The sequence below is a fragment of the Pseudopipra pipra genome, chromosome 12, assembly GCF_036250125.1.
Source record: "Pseudopipra pipra isolate bDixPip1 chromosome 12, bDixPip1.hap1, whole genome shotgun sequence".
Lineage (NCBI taxonomy): Eukaryota > Metazoa > Chordata > Aves > Passeriformes > Pipridae > Pseudopipra > Pseudopipra pipra.
This window is the reverse complement of record NC_087560.1, coordinates 20,981,730-21,001,162: the sequence shown is the minus strand read 5'-3', so window position 1 is coordinate 21,001,162 and position 19,433 is coordinate 20,981,730. Positions and strand designations below refer to the sequence as shown.

The 19,433-nt window shown below is 55.0% G+C and overlaps 1 protein-coding gene and 2 long non-coding RNA genes across 5 annotated transcripts in view; 1 reads left to right on the top strand and 2 right to left on the bottom strand.

Annotated features, from left to right (window-relative positions):
* LOC135421112 (uncharacterized) overlaps positions 1 to 19,433 on the bottom strand; it is a 141,846-nt gene that overhangs the window by 43,722 nt on the left and 78,691 nt on the right. The window lies entirely within an intron of this gene.
* Positions 1 to 19,433, bottom strand: part of FRMD5 (FERM domain containing 5) — a 73,697-nt gene that overhangs the window by 34,548 nt on the left and 19,716 nt on the right. The window lies entirely within an intron of this gene.
* LOC135421113 (uncharacterized) lies at positions 14,603 to 17,072 on the top strand. 2 transcript variants are annotated; one of them, XR_010433867.1, is made up of 2 exons: positions 14,603 to 14,818; positions 16,733 to 17,072. It is a non-coding gene; the product is annotated as an uncharacterized LOC135421113 (long non-coding RNA). The 2 variants fall into 2 exon arrangements; XR_010433868.1 differs by having other exon boundaries at positions 14,603 to 14,875.

Here is a 19,433-nt window from a genome sequence, read left to right as displayed (position 1 = left end):
TTCATATTTAGAGATAAAAATAATCCACAGAAACATGGCCCAGGGCTCTCCCAGGGGCTCAGAGACAGCTGAGTTTGTTCACAACCTGAATTTCAGGACAGATCTCCACTGACAGCAGCCGTTTGCTGACCCTGCTGCACCTCCCTGGGACAGGGGCCCACACTGAGCCCCCATCCCACAGGGACACCCCCTGCACCTGTGACAGGGGCCCACACTGAGCCCCCATCCCACAGGGACACCCCCCTGCACCTGGGACAGGGGGCCACACTGAGCCCCCATCCCACAGGGACACCCCCCTGCACCCCTGACCCCAGAGCAGGACACACAGAGGGCTCTGACCACAGCCCTCAGCAGCCCCTTGTACCACGGCTCTGCCCTTCCTGCAGGAGCACTTTGGGAACACAAACACTCCCCAGCCCGGTGCATTTCCCGAGAAAACCCGGATTACACGAGGGGATTACTCGTGTTGGTGGGGAAAGTCATTGTTCTGAGCCCAGATGGCCACTAAGCCCCACCACAGCCCGGATCAGCCGATGGGAACTGCTCAGCTTAATGGAAGGGGACTGCTGGAGCACGTGATGGGAGCTGCTGCAGGCTGAGCATCCGCACGGGGAACGCTGCAGTGCTCACACTGCCACAGCTCAACACTAAATACAGAGGCTTTCCTGTTCTGCTCCCCCCAGAGCCACTGGCCCCCGGTATCCACAGGGCTCACGTTTCCAGGAGCCAGCTGGGATGTCTGTGGAGCAAACAGCCCCCTCAGAAAGCCTTTGGAATGAGGTGGGAGCCCAGCAAGGGCTGGGGAGGCTCAATGGACAAACAGAGGAGAACTGGGATGGGCAGCTGGAGAGGGCTGGAGATGGACTGGAAGCAGGAGCCTGCCAGTAGGTTTTACCTTGTCAAGAGAAACCAGAATTGGCTTACAAGCCTGAAGTGTCCTATCTATGAGCACTGTCCATCCTCCCAACATCGTGGTGGGTCCCAGCTTCTGTGGGAACATTTCCCATCCTTAAAGCCCAAGTTTAAAATCCTTGGTGTCACTTGTGTGGCAATGTCTGAGCCCACCCAGTAACCTGGAGAGGGGAAAAAGTGAGCAAAGCTGGGTGAACCTGGCATTGAGGGACAACTGAACATGTGGCCCTTTAAGTAAAATGAGATAAAGGAGATGAAGATCATAGAATCATGGAAGCATTTAGGTTGGAAAAGCCCTCCTAGAGCACCCAGTCCAACCCTTCCCCCAGTACTGAGATAGGACTCGGTGCTCTGGCTCCTGAGTTTATTTTAAAACAGAGGCCTGCAGAGGCAATAAAAATAATTACAGTAATGAAGTCATTGTGCCCGCACTATCACATCGGATTATCTCAGGGCTGGCAGAAATGAGCCCCCCAGGAAAAGTCTCCTTTTACTCAGAGTCAGGAGTGCTGCCAGGGCAGCCTGGGTACCACTGGGGTTGGCACAGCTCCCTGTCATGGCCAGGACAGCCCGGGCACAGGCAGGGTCAGCACAGCTCCCTACCACCATGGAAGTTCCCTTTTTTCCCTCCCTAGTGACACAGCCATCCCTGCAGGCAGAGGCTCCTCTCCCTGTACCACCCCAAGGGACACTCACCTTCTCCCACCGCAGGGCTCCTGCCCCACGTGCTGCAGAAATGTCCTTTTTCCAGCCTCCCAGCTGCTGGCTGCTCCTTTGTCCCCGCTGTCACCACGTGCAGAGCCTCTGGCTCGGCTCCAAAAGGCCCTTTGTTGCCTGCCCGGGGCTCCCTCAGCCCCAGGTTTGCTGTGCCAGCACCGGTGCAGCACCTCTGCCCAAACCAGCTGCATTCCCCACTCCGTCTGCTCTGCCAGGGATAAGGAAAAGCAGGAGCACACCCAGCACTGCTGTCAGAGGGGAAAAATCCTCCTCTCTCAGGCTTCACCCACTGCAGTGTGCTCAGTGAGGCAGGACTCACGGGAGAGGTTGGGGCTGTCCTGAGTTTCTCTGGAGCGAGGGGGGAAAGGAGAGAAGTGACTGAACAGTGACTCAGCTCTGGCCAGGCAGCTCTGCAGCCACTGTGTCAGGGGTGGGAGGGAAAGCAGGAACACTCCTTTGTTAGGAGCCCTAACAAAGGGAAAACACCAAAGAAACCCTTCTCCAAAGAGACAGGATCTCAGAAGGTTCCCGGCACGGCTCCATCCTGGATGTCTCCACAAATGGCACATCTGAGCTGTCCCCAGAGGATGTTTTCCTGAATTAAATTCTCTCCTGGTTGGGATCTGCAGAGCCCAAAACAACAGCTGTGCCAGCAGTTGAGAATGAATTTTCACCCAGACACCTCCCTCACTGCTGATTTTAAACCATCACCAGACCCTGGGTGCAGAGACCCCTTTTCCTGCCAAGTTGCCCCATTCTGAGGTGGGAAGAGGCAGCGATAACACCCAGGAGCTCCTTCCCCCTCCCACAGCATCTCGTGAGTGCATTTCCAATTACTCATGTTAAAAAGGCCCCTCAGCCCCCCTTGGCCATATTTACCTCCCTTAATTAAAGATGGCAGCAATAAACATGAAATATGGACAAAAGGAGATTTTAATAAATGCTGCCTCGGGGAGCTCAGGGCCAGGCTGGAAACACTTAATATCTGCTGCTGCATTGTTATGGAATTAAAACAATAGATCACCACATAAAAGCGATATTAAAAATAATTACCATAAATTAGGCTCAGGTAGGCTGGAACCCCCCAGCTGGGGGAGGGGGAAGTGCCTTCCCATAGTTTTTCCAGGAAAAGCCACATGCCTGACTCAGATCTGCTCCATCTGCTAGAGAACCAAACAGTGGCATCTCCTTCCAGGGGCTGTGGCCACAAACACTTTTCCCCCTCCCATTCCCACCCTCAGTCATGGATTTCAAGGTGACTGAACCTGAAATAATTAGTCAGTGCCTAATTAGCTTTCCCCTGCCTGCAGAGCAAGGACCCAGCTCCTGGTCAGCATCCAATGGTAGGATTCAAATAGTTGCATTCAGGAAGAGGAAACTCCTGGCAGAGTCCAGATTTAAGCATTTCAATTGGAATTTCTTTGGGCCAGGGACTTTGGGTGCTTCAGGGTGATGCAAAAACTCATCTCATTTTATACCTCAACATGAGAAAGCTTCAAAAGTCTGAGGGAAAACAGGATTCTCCCAATAAATGAGAAGGATGAGTGTCAGCACGGGCAAACACCATCTGATCAAGGATCTGCTGGTACCAGAGAGCAGACCCCAAACCTGGAGAAAAATGAACCCTGTCAAATCCATTTGAGCCTCTGATGATTTAAAAAATTGGTTAATAAAGGCAACGGTGCTGATTTAATAGATTTAGACTCTGGCAGACACTTAACCTGGTATGGCATAACATTTTGATTAAAAAGGAGACTGATACAAGAGCAACATGACACGCACTAACAGGATTAAAAACTGCCTGCAACGCAATTAGGATGCTTCAACTGCTGGGTGGTTGAACAGGGATCCTTGGGAAAACAGGTCCAGTTCCCAAGATTTTAATGTAAAAGCTGCAAGAAGACAAAGCATTGCTGTGTAGCTGGCAGAGAACATGGAGCAGGGAACAAGGAGGCACTGGGACACCGGGACAGAGCGGCTGGAATTGCTCTGTAAACTAAATACAGGTGAAAAATCAGCATCCAAACTGTGGCTGCCCCATCCCTGGAAGGGATGAAGGCCAAGCTGGACAGGGCCTGGAGCTACCTGGGCTGGTGGAAGGTGTCCCTGCCCATGGCAGGGGGTGGAACGAGATGAGCTTTAAGGTCCCTTCCAACCCAGACCATTCCAGGATTCTGTGATTCTCTCCCTGCCAAGCCAAGTGCTCACACCAGGGAACAGGAAGAACGTACATCCATCCTCTTGCTTCCACAAATAAAGCAAATCTTCCCCTAGATTAAAAGTCCCAACTGGATTCAGAAGAAGGACACTTTCCAGAGGGTGGGAATTCAAGGCAAGGTGTCTCTCCAGCACATCTCCAGGGAGGTGAGATGTCCCAGCTCCTCACCTGTGAGAACAAGGGAGGCAGCAGCAGGAGGGGTGATGACAGCAGGGTGGTGACAGCACAGGCTGTAGGGCCAGCAGGGTGACAGGAGGGGGGATGCTGGGAGGGGACACGTCCCTGCTGGGCACAGGCTGAGCTGACCTCAGAGAGGGAAGGAAAAGCTTTGTCTGCCTTTACAGACTGAATTTCCCAAGTACATCCCCATCAACATCAGGGCTTAAATGTTTGTAAATCCACATCACAGTTCTGACACTCTCTGGGGAGTTGCCAACAGCTTTGGACTTGCAGGATATTTACATCTATGATAAAATTAAACAACAAAACTGAAACGTCTCAGTCTCAGTTTGTCTCGACTCAAAGGGAATTACTACAGCTTCACTACAGCTTCTGGGCCCCAGCCTGGTACAAATGACTCCTCTGGTTGGAGTTAGAGCAGGGATTGCAAGACCAGCAGAGGAAAGCACAGCTGAAGAAGCCCCAGGATGAGGAGACCCTTCCCCAGCTCCTGCAAGGAAATCCTGCACCTGCCTGTGCCTGCAAGAGTAATAAAATCTCTTGGGTGGGAAGAGGCATCCATCTTCCTCACCCAAGGGAGCTCAGAGTGGACGGGAGGGGAACCCTGAGCACAGGGATGGGGATGGGCCCCACTTAAAGCCCACAGGGAAACAACACAACCAGCATCAGGTGTGAGAGCTGTTTGTAGCCTCCTCTCCACCCAGGGCCACTGCTCTGCTTTTAACTGGAGTGAAGGCAAACCCTCCTCTGAGGAGCAAGGTGGGAATGTGGCAGCATTTGCAGCACCTGCCTTTTCCTGGCTCTGCATTTTTCCCTGGATAAGGTCCACAACACGTACCAGCCTATGATTCTATGATTTGGTGCCTCTTCCCCAGTCCCTGGCTCACAGTTTTGTCCACTGCAACCCCTGCCTTGGACTTCACAGAATCATGGAATCCCAGAGCCCTGTAGGCTGGAAAGGCCCTCTAAGACCCTCGAGTCCAATGTTTCCCAGCACTGCCGAGGCCACCACCGACCCACGTCCCCAGGTGCCACATCCACACATCTGTTAAATCCCTCCAGCTCACATCCCACCTGCAGGTTTGCAGGAACAGCCATGGACATGTTCTGCTCCTCATCTCCACTTCTGTGAGAATAGGGAGGTTTCCTATGGAAATGTTGTCCTGGCTGCCCCTTTGAGCTGCTCTGTGCTGCACAAACAGCCCTGACCTGACTGCCCTGAGCTGATTAATTCCAGCCTGGCTTTCTGCAGACAATCACAGACGACTCCAATTCCACCCAGACTCAGCTATCCTGAAGTCGCCAGATAACTCTGACTTTCTAATTTTATCTTTTGAATAAAATAAGCCCCAAAAAAACCCCTGAAAATGACAGGCGTGCATCACTAACAGGGTATGATAAACCAGGCCTGTGGCTTTTGGGGGACTTGAATTAGACAAAGAGAGCCAAAATCTCCACCATTTCCCTTAGTAAATTCTTCCCACAGCTTTAACACTTTCTGTTAAAGTAACACTCAATCCTGCCAATGTTACACCAACGTCACCCCCTGTGACTTGATCTGGTGGTATTTTGGGGACTAACTAGGATTAAAACCACATTAAATACCTGGTTTCTCCCCCAAACCCTTCTCCCTCCTTCCACCTCAACTGAACTTGCAAAATCACAGTTTCCAGTCTTCCATTTTTTATTTGTTGGTATTTTGTGCAGCAATCACTCCAGGCTGGATAAACAGGCTGGCTCCAGCAGCCGTCCCAGATCCCACCAGGTGCCTCAAAACACGAGTGCAAATTGCACATTTAGGTAGGAAAAAAGGCCACAGTTTTGCCCGTTTTAGCATCAGAGCCCCACACCCTCCTCACCCCCTGACCTCACCCACTCCCCTAAATGTGCACAGTGCCCTCCCTGAGCCGTGTGCCTGGAGCACCAACCAGGAGTGCCAGGGCACAGCTCCTGACGCTCGTCACGCCGATGCTTTCTGACTAATTACTGCTATAAAAAGCAAAAAGCTGTCAAAGAGAATTATTCAGCTTCTGCAAGAGTGAAACAGAGACGTGTGAGAGGAAATGGTGCCCGTTCAGACTCCGGTGGTGCCTGCAAGGATTAACTCAACCTTGTAGCACCTGCTAATGACATTTTTTACCACACCCATCCCAAAATGTTCCAGCTGCAGGGAAAAAGAGGCAGAAGCAGCTTGGGGTACAGGAGAGGCTTGGGGAGCAGGAATCCAGCTGGAGGGGTTTGACTCCAAGCCTTCTGCTCTTAGAATCACAGAATCCCAGATTGTGTTGAAGGGACCTTAAAGCCCCTCCAGTGCCACCCCCTGCCATGGGCAGGGACACCTCCCAGCAGCCCAGGTCACTCCAAGCCCCGTCCAACCTGGCCTGGGACACTTCCAGGGATCCAGGGGCAGCCACAGCTTCTCTGGGCAACCTGTTTCCCTTGCTACTGTAATCCAAAAATCACCCCTTACAGCAGCAAAACACCAAAGGGCTCAAACCATGGCTCCATGGAACAGTAAATCCCATTTCCCTCACTGGGCTGTGCTGGGATGAGCTCGGCAGTGGCACCAGCTCCTGACTCAGGGGGGCCTGGGGGCTGCCCCATGGTAGGGATCCAGCTGTGGTGTTTGAAGGGAAGCAGTTGTGCTTTCCCAGGGTTCATTTTCCTTGCTGTGCAAACACGGCGAGTCAGGGGCTCTCCTGGGGAGGCAGCTGCTGTCCTGGGCAGGACCTTGGGAATGGAGCAGTTCTCCAGGAGAGCATCTCCAAACATCCAGCCACCACGGCCAGGCTACCATGGATGTTGGGTTGGCTACGGGGGGGGGGGGGGGGGCAGCACACATGATGAGTAAGGTGAGAAAAAAGAGAAATTCGGGCATTTGGGAATGAGTCCAAACTTACAGGAGCATCTGATCCAAACAAAGGTGGGCTTTGGAGTCCCTCCCCATGTGGATGCTGCAGTGCCCTGAAGCCAAACTGCTGCTCCTTCCCTCCATGAGAGAGGACAGGGATGGCAGGGCAGAGCCATGCCTCTAACCACCACCTTTAGCCCTAAAATGTCATTTATCAGCAGTCAAGTCATCTGGAAACAGCAGCAGCAGCTTTATTCCCCACGTTTTCCCTGGAAGTCAGAAAAAAGTCCCAAAAAAGCCTGTCCTCCAGCAGCAAGTGTATTTAAAATATTTCCCTGTAACTCTGAACATGCCATCTGCTCCTTCTGCCAGCCCCAGTGCTGCTGTGCAAGTCAGCCCTGTCTCCATCCTTTCTGCCAAGCAAGAACTGTAAACTCCCCTCCTCTTCCTCGCTCCACCATCCACCGCCCTGCCTGAGCCCAGCTGCCAGCCCACAGCCCTTCCAGCCCCCTTCTCACCTGCCTCCTCTCCCTCCTCCTCCTCTTCCCTCCCACCAGGGCAGTCCTGTCCTGCCTCATGAATCAGTAACTTGCCTTGGCACAAGGTGTCCCCACACAGCCACGCTGCCAGAGTGACCCTGTGGCAGCCCCGTGTCCGGGTGAGCCTTCAGGATCACTCCAGTGCCTGACTCTGAAGTGCTGATGTCCTTTGTCACGTAAGGTGACCTTGCAGAGGATTCATAAAGACTGGCTCTAGAGTGTTTTAAATAAATCAGCCTGTATGTACACAGCCCCAGCCCCAGGCAGGCACAGGCAGCCTGGTCCCACCCGGGGGGCACAGCAGGAGGGGCAGGGAGATGGGGGTGCCAAGGGAGAGCTCTCAGACGAGATTTTAGAGAATGAGCAGAGATGCCTCTCCCAAACCCTGGTCTGAGGCACCGTGGCTGTCCTGGGACATGCAGCCACAGCACAGCTCTGCTTCCCTGCACAGCATGGGGGATGCACATGGCACTGCACTCACAGAGCCATGGAATCCCAGAATGGTTTGGTGGGAAGAGACCTCAAACACCAACTCATTTTCTGCCATGGGCAGGAACACCTTCCACAAGCCCCGTCCAACCTGGCCTTGGACACTTCCAGGGATGGAGCAGCCACAGTTCTCTGGGCAACCTGTGCCAGGGCCTCACCACTCCCACAAGGAAGAATTTCTCCACAGTATCCCATCTAACCCTGCCCTCTGGCAGTGGAAAGCCATTCCCTCTTGTCCTGTCACTCCAGGCCCTTGTCCAAAGTCCCTCTCAGGCTCAATACTCTTGTTCCCCAAATCATTGGACATTGTCCTGTCCATTGTGGCCCGTCTGGGGGCTGAGCCTGCCCGTGAGTGACCAACAACAGTCCGACCTTGCAGTGCTGGAGCCTCTCCTGGCTCCTGCCCTCCTGGGGCCGCGGGCTCGGGAGGAAGAATGTTATGAACTGCACGTGACAAAATGGAAATTCAGCGCTGAGGGCGCCGCGCCTGCCCCAGATTTGGCACTGGATCAGATCAGGGTGGACAGCCACGAGTGCTGCTGCAGGGCTGGGACAGCCACGAGTGCTGCTGCAGGGCTGGGATGTCACACACAGCAGTGTCACATCGCTTCATGTCACACCGTGTCCGGGACGGACCCACACCCGTGCAGGGCACAGCAATGTGCTCCTGCACATCCTGGGACCACAAACAGCCCCACAGAGCCCTTGGGGACAGGGGGGCAGGGTTTGTCCAACATCTCTGCCCCCTCCCTTTCCTGCTGGATCCCTGGTGTTTGGGGAGCAGCTGCAAAACCCTCTGAGTGCTGCTCCCCGAGAGCTGCGCGCCGGGTCTGCCCCCTCTGCTCCCTCCATCCTCCTCCTGCTCCTCCGAGTGGCACCACCCCTAGACCTGCCCTGGCAGCCCCTCATTAAATTCAAAACCTCAAAACCAGAATCAGAGGGAGCAACACAGGCAGAGTAACCCAGAAATGCCTCAAAACTACAGGAATTAACCGCCCGTTAATTGTCTTGGGGGAAAAAACCACAACGGGCTCATTTTTGGCTGAGCTGTTTCTAAATCTTGTGTATGTCACGGCCTCTTTTCCTTCTTCCACTGAGTTTGGTTTCCAATTTGTTTACTCCAAAGCCTCTCTTTGTGTTTGCATTTAAATTTTCGCCTTCGCTGATTTCCTGAGCAAAAAAACCATGGGATGAGCGAGGAGCTGAGAAATCCTGCAGAGGATGTGACCACTGTGCCAGCACTGGGTTCAGCTGCTGCAGCCAAAGTGCTGCTCCCGGCTCTGAAATCAGATTCCCAACTGCAGGAGCACCCCAGCACCCAGGGCATCTCCTTCCCTGCGCCAGGGAAGGGTTCAAGGCCAGGCTGGATGAGGCTTGGAACAACCTGATCTAGTGGAAGGTGTCCCTGCCCATGGCAAGGGATGGAGTGAGATGGGCTTTGAGGTCCCTTCTGCCTTGAAAACACCCACAGCAACAATGATGCTTCTGCCCTTTGCTCTTTTCACTTCTCATCTCTTCAATTTACCCCATTTTTTCTTCATGGTTTGAAAGTCAATCCTCCCTGTGCTGTGCTGAGGGAGCCGGTTCTGTGAGCTCCTCTCAGTTCTCCAGTACAGAAAACATATTGCCACAAGATTTGGCTTTACTCTGAGCTCTGTCATTCAGGTACTAAAGTGAATTGATTCCAAGGCTCAAGGCAGGCTCCCTCAGGCACTGAACTACAGGATTCAGCCAGGAATTCCTACAAACAGGCATTAATGCAAACGGCAGCGAAGTCATAGGAAGATGCTGTCAAAATTGATAACTTGAAAAAAGCACCCCCCAGAAGCAACCCCCAATCAAAGCCCTGCACATGGGATGTGCAGAGACATCCTTCTGGCCTCTGGCTGCCTTTGGAGGGAGAGCTCTTTTACCAAAACACAGCAGAATGTTATGATTTATCCATTCTCAGGGCACTGCTGTCTGCCTCAGCCCACAAGACCCTCTAAGGATGGTAAGTGTCCCCCTGGCAGGGCCAACCTGCCCCATGGCAGGGCCAACTGGCACCTCATGGCACTGCCAGCCAGACTAGAAGAGCTGGCACATGGCACAGAGTGATGCCACCAGCACAGTCTCAGCAAGTCTAACCAGAGGTCCCCAGTTCCTCCCCTCCCTCTGAATTCCTTCCCAATATCCCATCTATCCCTGCTCTCTGGTACTGGGAAGCCATTCCCTGTGTCCTGTCCCTCCATCCCTTGTCCCCAGTCCCTCTCCAGCTCTCCTGGAGCCCCTTTAGGCCCTGGAAGGGGCTCTCAGCTCTCCCTGGATCCTTCTCTTCTCCAGGTGAACCCCCCAGCTCTCCCAGCCTGGCTCCAGAGCAGAGGGGCTCCAGCCCTGGCAGCAGCTCCGTGGCCTCCTCTGGACTCTCTCCAGCAGCTCCACGTCCTCGTGCTGTTGTTCCCCATATCTGGAGGCAGCTCTGCAGGGGGGTCTCACCTGAGGGGGCAGAGGGGCAGAATCCCCCCCTGCCCTGCTGCCCACGCTGGGGGATGAGTTCAGGATACAGGGTTGGCTCTGGGGAGAGGCTCCTACCCCTGCACATCCCTCCTGGAGGAATGCTGGAAAATCCTAGGGATGTTGTAAAAAGAGACAGGAATGGTCTGGAAGCAGCTGCCTGGCAGGGGAGTGCCGAGGAGCTCAGCCTCTCATACATCAGAGGAAGAGCAAGAGGTGACACAATGATCATCCATAAATGCCTTCACAGAGAGAAAATATCAGCTACTAAAGGGCTCTTCAATCAAGTGAAGAGAAGCAGCACAGACCCAGCCTCTGGGGGCTGGAACAGACGCACTTGGGTTAGAAACAAGATGCAGTCTTTAAAAATAAGAGTGATTAAGGAGCGGCATAAACTGCCCCTGGGGGTGGTGGATCCCACAGCTCATGGTGCCTCCGAGTCAAGATGAGCTCTGAGACGAGCCCCTGAGTTGAGATGAGCTCTGAGATGAGCCCCTGAGTCGAGATGAGCTCTGAGATGAGCCCCTGAGTCGAGATGAGCTCTGTTCCAGCACAGGCTCCAGACACGTCCCCAGATGCCTCCTCACTGCTGCCAGCACCCACAGCCCCTGCAGAGGTGGCACAGTGCAGGCCATGGGATGGGCCCCTGACATGGCACATGTCCAGGGTCGGTGTCTCCCTGCAGCTCATCCCTGGGGTTAAATATTCTGATTTGCACTGTGCCTCTGAATGAGCTTCCAGCGTGAGCCATTGCCCCATCCCTCGGAGTGCCCAAGGCCAGGTTGGAGGAGGCTTGGAGCAACCTGGGCTAGTGGAAGGTATCCTTGCCCATAGCAGGGGGGGGTGGAATGAGATGGGCTTTCAGGTCCCTTCCCACCCAAACCATTCCATGGTACTATGAGCACCACGGAGCACACACGGCTTCTGTGCAAAGAGGTGAAGAGGTGAGAAGGTGGGGAGGGGAGGAGGATGACAGGTGAAGAGGAGAAGAGGTGGCCTCCAGTACCCAGCCCTCTCTCCATCACCAATTTCCCCAGACACAGACTTCTAAACAAAGCCAAATGATCCAATTTGCTGTAAATTTTCCCTCTGGAGTCAGCTCTCCGTGCCCAGGGGGGGGATGGCACGTGCCAGCAGGAGCTTGCCTTGACGGAACTCCCGTTATTCACAGTGTGTGGGAAAGGAGGCAGGAATAAATGGGGATACTTTGTGAAATGGATGGAATATGGCAGTTGGGGAAGGCACTGCTGTTGGTTTCAGATGCAAACACCCCGGCCCAGAGGATCTGAGGAGCGGGAACGTGCGGGAGCAGCTGGGAGCAGCGCTGGAGGATGCCGTCGCCATGGCAACGGGATGAACACGCTACCACTCGGATCAAGGACACAATTTTATTGTCCAAGTGCCGAGGATTTTTTAGCCCAGTTTCCAGGGACCGCGTGTTAATAACAGTTGCATCCTATTTATCCTGGGCCTTTATTGTCTCCGTAATGAGCTCTCCAGGAAAACCTGGAGAGCGTTTCCTCGGAGGCTCCGCGCCAGAAACGCGACTCCGAGTTAAGTGGTTTGCTTTGCTGGCAATTCCCTCCCTTGCCCACACGCTTTGAAATACAGAGCAGGCTGATTAACTATTAATAACAGGGCACTGACAAACCACACACTGTGCCCCGGGTTGTGCCAGTTGTTCCAGAGGCACCCGGAGCTCTCGCTGTGGCAGCGGGGACACTCCTCACCCCGCCACGGGTGGGACACACCATGGTTACCCCCCTGCTGTGCCCTGCCTGGTGCCCCAGAGCTGCACATTCCAGCAGTTTGGGAGAGGATCAGCTCAGGTGGATGATGATGATGATGATGAATGACAGGACATGGCTGTGCACACAAAGCTTCCCAGTGCCCTCCAAGGATAACGCCAGAGCCACGCGATCAAAGTCTGGAATTCCTTTCCTACTTACAGACGGTTGGACTCAATGATCCTGGAGGTCTTTTGCCACAAAACATGATTCCATGATTCTGTTAAATACATTGATATTATTACTGTGCTGTTAACTTATTTCCTGTATAGAAGGAAATCTTGGCTGGCCCCAGTGAGGTCTGACTCCAATGAATCCAGTCCCCTGTCCCTTCAGCATTCCAGCAGTGATTACCCTCACAGAAACCAGGGACCTCCGACGTGACCATCTCCTGGGAGCCCAGAACAGTCCCAAGCAGGGTGAGGGCATGGATTCACCACTGCTTTTGGACTGTGCTGCTGCTGAGCTGGGGGTGCTTTTCTCTCATTTCACCCCCTCCCACCCAATCCCTGTGCCAAGCTGGAGCTGTGGTCACTCCGTGCTGTCAGTTTAAATCCCAGTGGCTGCTGCAGCCCTGAGGATGAGGGATCAGCAAACCAAGCCCGCAGGCAGCAGGCGCTGCCAAGCCCAGCTCTGCAGCCACTTTCCATCACTGCAGCCCAGCTGCTCCCAAATCCTGGGATTTACCACCTCTGCCAGGGCAGAGCCACCCTCTCCGACCCCGTGCCAGCACCCCTGAGCATGGCAAAGGCCACCACACCCCAACAGACACTGGGGCTGCAGCTGTGGGCAGGTGCCAATGCCTTGTCCTGCAGCCTCGGACAACTGAGGCATCCCAGAAGTGCCCAGTGCCCCCTGCCTGGTGCTCCCCAGCCTGCAGCCAGCTTGGAGCAGAGCTGGCAGAGCCTTGGCACCACATGCCATTGCCAGGAGCAATGCAGAGCAGAGCTGCAGGATCCCAAGGCTCAGCCCAGAGGGCAGGCGCAGCTCAGATTCGCTCAGCTCTGGGTCTGGCAGGAGGGCACTGATGTGGAGACTGAAATCATCACTCTTGGGAGGGCTCCGGAGAAATAACACCTAAAAATGCCTTTAAGACATATTTCATAGAAACACAGAATCATTAGGGTTGGAAAAGACCTCCAAGACCATCGAGTCCAACCTGTGCCCGATGCCCACCTTGTCACCCAGCCCAGGGCACTGAAGGCCATGTCCAGTCCTTCCTTGGACACCTCCAGGGATGGGGACTCCACTCCCTGGGCAGCCCCTGCCAGTGCCTGACCACTCTTTCCATGATGGAATTCCTCCTGATGTCCAACCTGACGCTGCCCTGGTGTAGGTGAGGCTGTGTCCTCTTGTCCTGTCAGATTCCATTGTGTTCCAAGCAGTCTCCACAGCAACCACCACATTCCAGCACGACACTCCAGGCACAGGAACTGGGCAGCAGCTCCAGTTTCCATTCAGCATCTGCCATGAGTGTTATCCCTCCATGGCATTCCCAGCTTCCCACTCCCTGTGCAGCCCACGCCGGCCATGACAAACAACCCAGCCCTTCAAACACACGGAGAAGTTTCCTTTTCTTCTTTAACCAACAAACACAGTCACCAAAACCCCATTCTGCTTAATGCAGCTCTGCATCAAAACACCTCTGAGGCAATTCATTTATACCGGGAGAACTTCTGAGGCTGGAATTTTCCCTGATGGCACTGCTGGAAGGCTACAACAGCCCAGCAGGTCAGCGAGTTGAAAGCAGTATTTCATCTGGCAATTTATTCAAATAAATCTTTCAAAACATGAAATAAGCTATAAAGATGGAGCCTGTCAAAGCCTGCAGTAGCCGAGCTCCTGAGCAGAATGACCAAGCAGGAGCAGCAGCAGCTCTGGCCCGTCGGGCATGGGATGCCAGCCCAGCTCCCCGTGCCAGGGGCAGGATGATCCAGCCCCTGGATCATCCCAGGGTGCAGAGCACTCAGTGGGATAACAGTGACAGGCTTAAAGATGGAGAGGTGTTTTCATTAATTGCTGTTGTTATGGTCATCACAGCTCTGGTGCTGTTCCTGCCACCCCCCAAAGCCATGGGCAGGAAAGGGGAAGCTGTGTCTCGCTGCACTGGGGAGGGTTTGCAGCAGCTCTCCTGCTGCCACTGCTGTGTCTCCAATTCCCAGCTGGTTCCATGGACCTGTCACTGTCGTGCCACACCTTCCTACCCTCTGCTCTGTGTAGTGACACTATTGAGTACATGGGTCCTGTGGGGCCTGGAGCATGGGATTCTGGAACCCCCAGGGGTTTTGGGGGCAGGATGGAGCCCCACTGCCACCTCCAGGCACAGGAGGTGCTGCCCACAGCACACAAAACAAGACAAACCCATGGGGTTCCATCTGATGTTGGCACAGGACAGGAAGGGCAGGAGCTGACTGTGACACACGGGCAGCGTGTCCTGGGCTCAGCCCGGGGGTCTCCAGGAGCAATGTGGGGGCTACAGGGGGATGTGCAGGATGAGGACTCGCTCTGCCCCTTCATGCCACGGGCAATGGCATGACCTGGGTACCCCAGAGATGTGTGGAAAGTCACCCAATGCCACCAGCTGCTCCTTGGCACCAGATGAGGGTTTTAAAGAAGGCTTTGAAATCCCCAGGTCTGAGCTCAGCAGAGGCTGTGAGAGCAACTGAGGGGAATTCCAGCACAAAGAAAGGTTTTCCTGGCATTGTTTGGGGGGAAGGAGGGGCTGGGGCAAGTGGGCACTCATGCTCTGGGGGAAGAAGAGCCCCTTTGTGGCGGGCACACCGTGGGCATTGTCTGCTGGCCGCCTGCCCTGCCAGCCGGGCTCCGAGGTCAGCAGAGCCACGTCAGTGGCACTGAGAGCTGCCCCCACTGTGCATTTACTTCTCTTTTTAACATTTTACAATCAGGCTGAGCTCCCTCACTGACTCCTCTGTCCTCTTCACTAATTGCATCGAGAAAGGGAAGAAATGATGACACTTAGTAATCACAGAATCATAAAATCTTGGAATGGCTTGGGTTGGAAGGGACCTTAAAGCTCCTCCAGTCCCACCCCCTGCCACCTCCCACCATCTTCCACTAGCCCAGGTTGCTCCAAGCCCTGTCCAACCTGGCCTTGGACACTTCCAGGGATCCAGGGGCAGCCACAGCTTCTCTGGGCAACCTGTGCCAGGGCCTGCCCACCCTCACAGGGAAGAATTCCTTGCCAAGATCGCATCTAAACCCACACTCTGTCAGGGAACACATCAAATCATTGGTACTTATGTTGGATCACTGTGCAATTCCAAAAGTTTCAGCCTCATCCAAATCCGGCCGAGGGAAACAGCTTTGTTAAAACCAGCAAAGGTTGACCTGGATTGGGCTCCTGCTTCGTGAGAAGTGCTGAGTTTTGGAGGAACAGAGAGCAGGTAGTTGTATTTGTGCTTGCACTGCATCTCTGCCTGCTGCCGGGAAGTGAACAGGCTGCTCAGGGAAAACCAGGAAACAAAGGTTAATCCAGTAGCTGAGGCTGTTGTGAAGATTACAGATCTGGCAGGATCTGTGGGCTTTGATCTTCTTTCATGGATCCCCCAAAATTAAAAGCTGCTTTGAAAATCCTAGAATTACTGTGCCTTAACCCTGATCTCCCTGTGGGGATCTGATGGCTCCGACCTGTTTCTGCAGTATCTGGTGCCGCCCCACTCTCCACGAGATTTGGGACCTGCATCCCAGGGAAGCTGTCCTCCTCCTTCATCCTCCCTCCCAGAGGGGGATCAGCCCCTGCCTGCCCATGGCAGCTTCCCTGCAGTGCTATCCCTGCTCCTGCTCCTCTGGCTGCTCCCACAGCACAAATTCCCCATGCCAGGTGCAGTTTCCCTGTGCCGGGCACAGCTTCCCTATTCTGGGCACAGCTTCCCTGTGCTGGGCAGGCTGTTCCAGTGATGCCCATTAGTTCTAATGGGAAGCTACAGGGCCATTCCTTCCCATCAGGACTAATGGGCAGTGCAGGGATAACGTGGTTACCTCGGCTGAGCCGCAGCGACTTCCCGGCAGCTCAAGAGCCAGCGGGGTCACGAGCCAGGGCTTCATTGCCCGGGAGACAGGAGCCAAATTGGTCTGTCCATGGACTGGGAGAGCAGTTCATTAGAGCAGGACGATGCATTGGCCTCGTCCCACAGCCTGCAGTGCCCTGGAGCACAGAGAGCAGGAGGAGCCCTGGGACAAACCCTCACCCCTGGCACCGGCACAGCCTCAGCCAGCAGCGTTCGCCAGCTCAGGAAGCATAAAACACAGGGATCTGGAGAATCCTCTGGTTAGCTGGAAGGAGGGATGCAGGGAAGAGAGACATGTAGGGAGCACTCTTCCCACTCCAGCATCTCACTCCACTCTGCTGGAGCCGTTCCTTCCTGGTGTCCGGGCAGCAGAACGGAGACTCCTTGTTCACTTATTCCACACATGATGCATATTCACTCTCAGTTAATTCCCTGTGCCTGCTGGCTCAGGAAAGGATTTCCACGTTGCTCTCCCCTCACATACACATTATAAACCACAACTTTTTGTCATGCTGCAGGGGAAGGAGCAGCTGTCCATCCTTGGGATCCAGCCCAACCTGCTCTCTGGAGCCCTTTCCAAGGCCAGACTCCTGATCCTCCTCGAACATCTTGGATTATGAACAGAAACTTGGTTGTTTCTGGGTCTGCTTTGATGTCCGGGTTCCCTAACGAAGCCCTTTGCAGCATGAGAATGAGGATTGTGTAACGATTCTCCCAGAGATAACGGCTCTGCAGGAGCTGCCAGCCGGGAGCGCTGGCACCGATGGAATTGGCAACGGAGGAGCCCAGCCTTGGGATTTTTTTTTTTCCAAGTTTTAGTATTTAATAATAAAGATTTTGATTTCTAATCCCAGAAAAATAAAGCAGCTGAAGAGGTCTCCTGGTCTGATTCAGGCTTGCAACAGCCTGGCCTGGAGGCTGGCACTGCTGCTTGGCAGGCCAAGCCGGAGTCTGCCCACATCCAGCATCCCGGGGGCACTGGGAAGGGATCCAGAATGCAAACCCAGGGAATGCTTCACTTCTTCCCTCCACACACTTACTACCTTCATCCACAGGAATGGGAGCCTGCACTCCCAGCTCTTTTCTTCCCCCCTTCTCTTTACAGAAGCAAACCCAGGCCTCCAGTTTCCCTTTCCCATATTATTTCCCTCTGCTGCGCTGGATCGCAAAGCCCATTTTGATTCTCTTTCTTGAGTTCTGCAGAATCTCCCCTTCCCACTGTGCCCTGAATGCCAGTCTGTGCTGCCTCCCAGGGGTCCTGCCATGCCCTGAGCCCCGTGGTGGGATGCATTCCAGTTTGGAGTGGGGCTCATCAGCTGTGTGCTCACTGCAGCTGGACTTGAGCAGAGAGCAGCTCCTCGCTCCAGCATTCCCTGCTCCAGGCCATCTGCAACTTTCTGGCCTGTGGTCGCTGTTTTTGTCCTGTTTTTGGGATCAGCTGCCAGCCCAGCTGTGGCCACAGCTCCCACAACAAACCCCGGCCCCGCCCGCGCCGGAGTGGTGCCTGTGCCCAGGGGTGGGCTCAGCTCCTGCCTGGGGAGCAGCACCAGGGATCCTCACTCCTGCAGCAGGAAGGATGATCCTGACACAGCCACCCCCGAGGGGCTGCAAGGCACAGGAGGCTCGGCGGTGGAGCCAGACTCGAGGCCACGTTCCCAGAGGAACAGCCTGGCTCCTGCGGGCAAGCTCTGCCCGGGACTCCGGGCTGGGGGAGTGCTGGGAATGCACGGAGATGTGCCCCCCCAGGGGACACCCACTGCCTCCAGCCTCTTTTTGCTGGAGCAGAAGGACCTCTGCATCCCTGTGCCACGGTGCCAGCAGAGCAGCCTCTCCGGTGCAGGCACCCACAGCGACGTGTGATTAAATATTGAAGCATCTCGTTAAACATTGAAGTCGCGGGTGACCCGGTGGCATCGCCGGCGTCTGTCGGGGAGGAGAACAACGACGTCAGCAGCGGCTCTCCAGCTGCACCGCCCGCCTGCAGACCGGCCTTGGTCTGGGCGCCAGGGGATCCGAGGTTCCCGAGTGCCTGAGCAGGCTGCAGGATGGAGCTCCACAGCCGGAGCCCTCCGAGCCTTCCTGGAGCCCGGGGCACCCCGGCTCAGAGCGCTCTGTGCCAGCACGGCTGCCCTGGCACGAGCTGGCTGGTGCCTGATCCTGGTGAGGAGCCCACGGGGACAAATGGCACCAGATTCCCCTCGTGCATTTGCCCGCCGTCCCCCACGCCCCGTTGCCCCTCCGTGGTGGGCAGCCCTCGCCGTGGGTGCAGCAGGGCAGGCGGGCACGGGCGCTGTGGCGGCGATTCCTCGAAGGGCTCTCGCCCGCCGCAGGGCCCGGGGCCAAGGGCAGGGCTGGGGCAGTGCCGGCTCCCCACGCAGCCTGGGACTGTGCTCCTGGCTGCTCTGCCAGCAGCTCCAGACCGCTCTCCCTGCCAGCCCTTCCTTCCTGCTCCTCCTGAGCTGCCTCCAGGCCCTGCTCCCCACCATCTCCCCATCTCATCCCACTCCCACTGTGCACAGCTCCAAAACCTCCCAGGAGCCAGAGCATCTTGGGTTTTAACCTGTCCAGAGCTTTGGCCATACCTCTCCCTATATCCCAGTATGGATCCTTCCCTGTGGGGGTGCTGAGGCCCTGGCACAGGTTGCCCAGAGAAGCTGTGGCTGCTCCATCCCTGGAAGGGTTCCAGGCCAGGCTGGATAGTGCTTGGAGCAACCTGGGCTAGTGGAAGGTGTCCCTGCCCATGGCAGGGGGTGGCACTGGATGGGCTTTAAGGTCCCTTCCAACCCAGACCATTCCAGGATTCTGTGATTTTAGGATTCTGTAAACACCACCCAGTTGTAACAAGGAGTAGGACCACTGTGCAAATACCAAGTGCTGTTTGTACACCCAAGTCCTTCTCAAACACAGTTAAATCTCTGATGCCCTCTGGGACTTTTTTGTCTACATTTTAAAACAGCCCCTGGTTACTCCTGTACTGGAAGAAAACCACCCCCATCCCCATCAGGCCATGGCCAGAGGAATCCCCCCTCCTCCTGTAACCCCACTAACAGCTGCAGCATCCTCCTGGCACCCGGCTCTCCTCAGCCAGGGGACACGGGAGTGAGAGCTGTGACACACCGGGCTGCAAATGCCTCCAGGCCTGTCCATTTAAATTGAATTTTTAATGTTTATGTTTCACCCCAGCTCCCTGTGTAGTCACTGCACTGAATCACCTCAGTT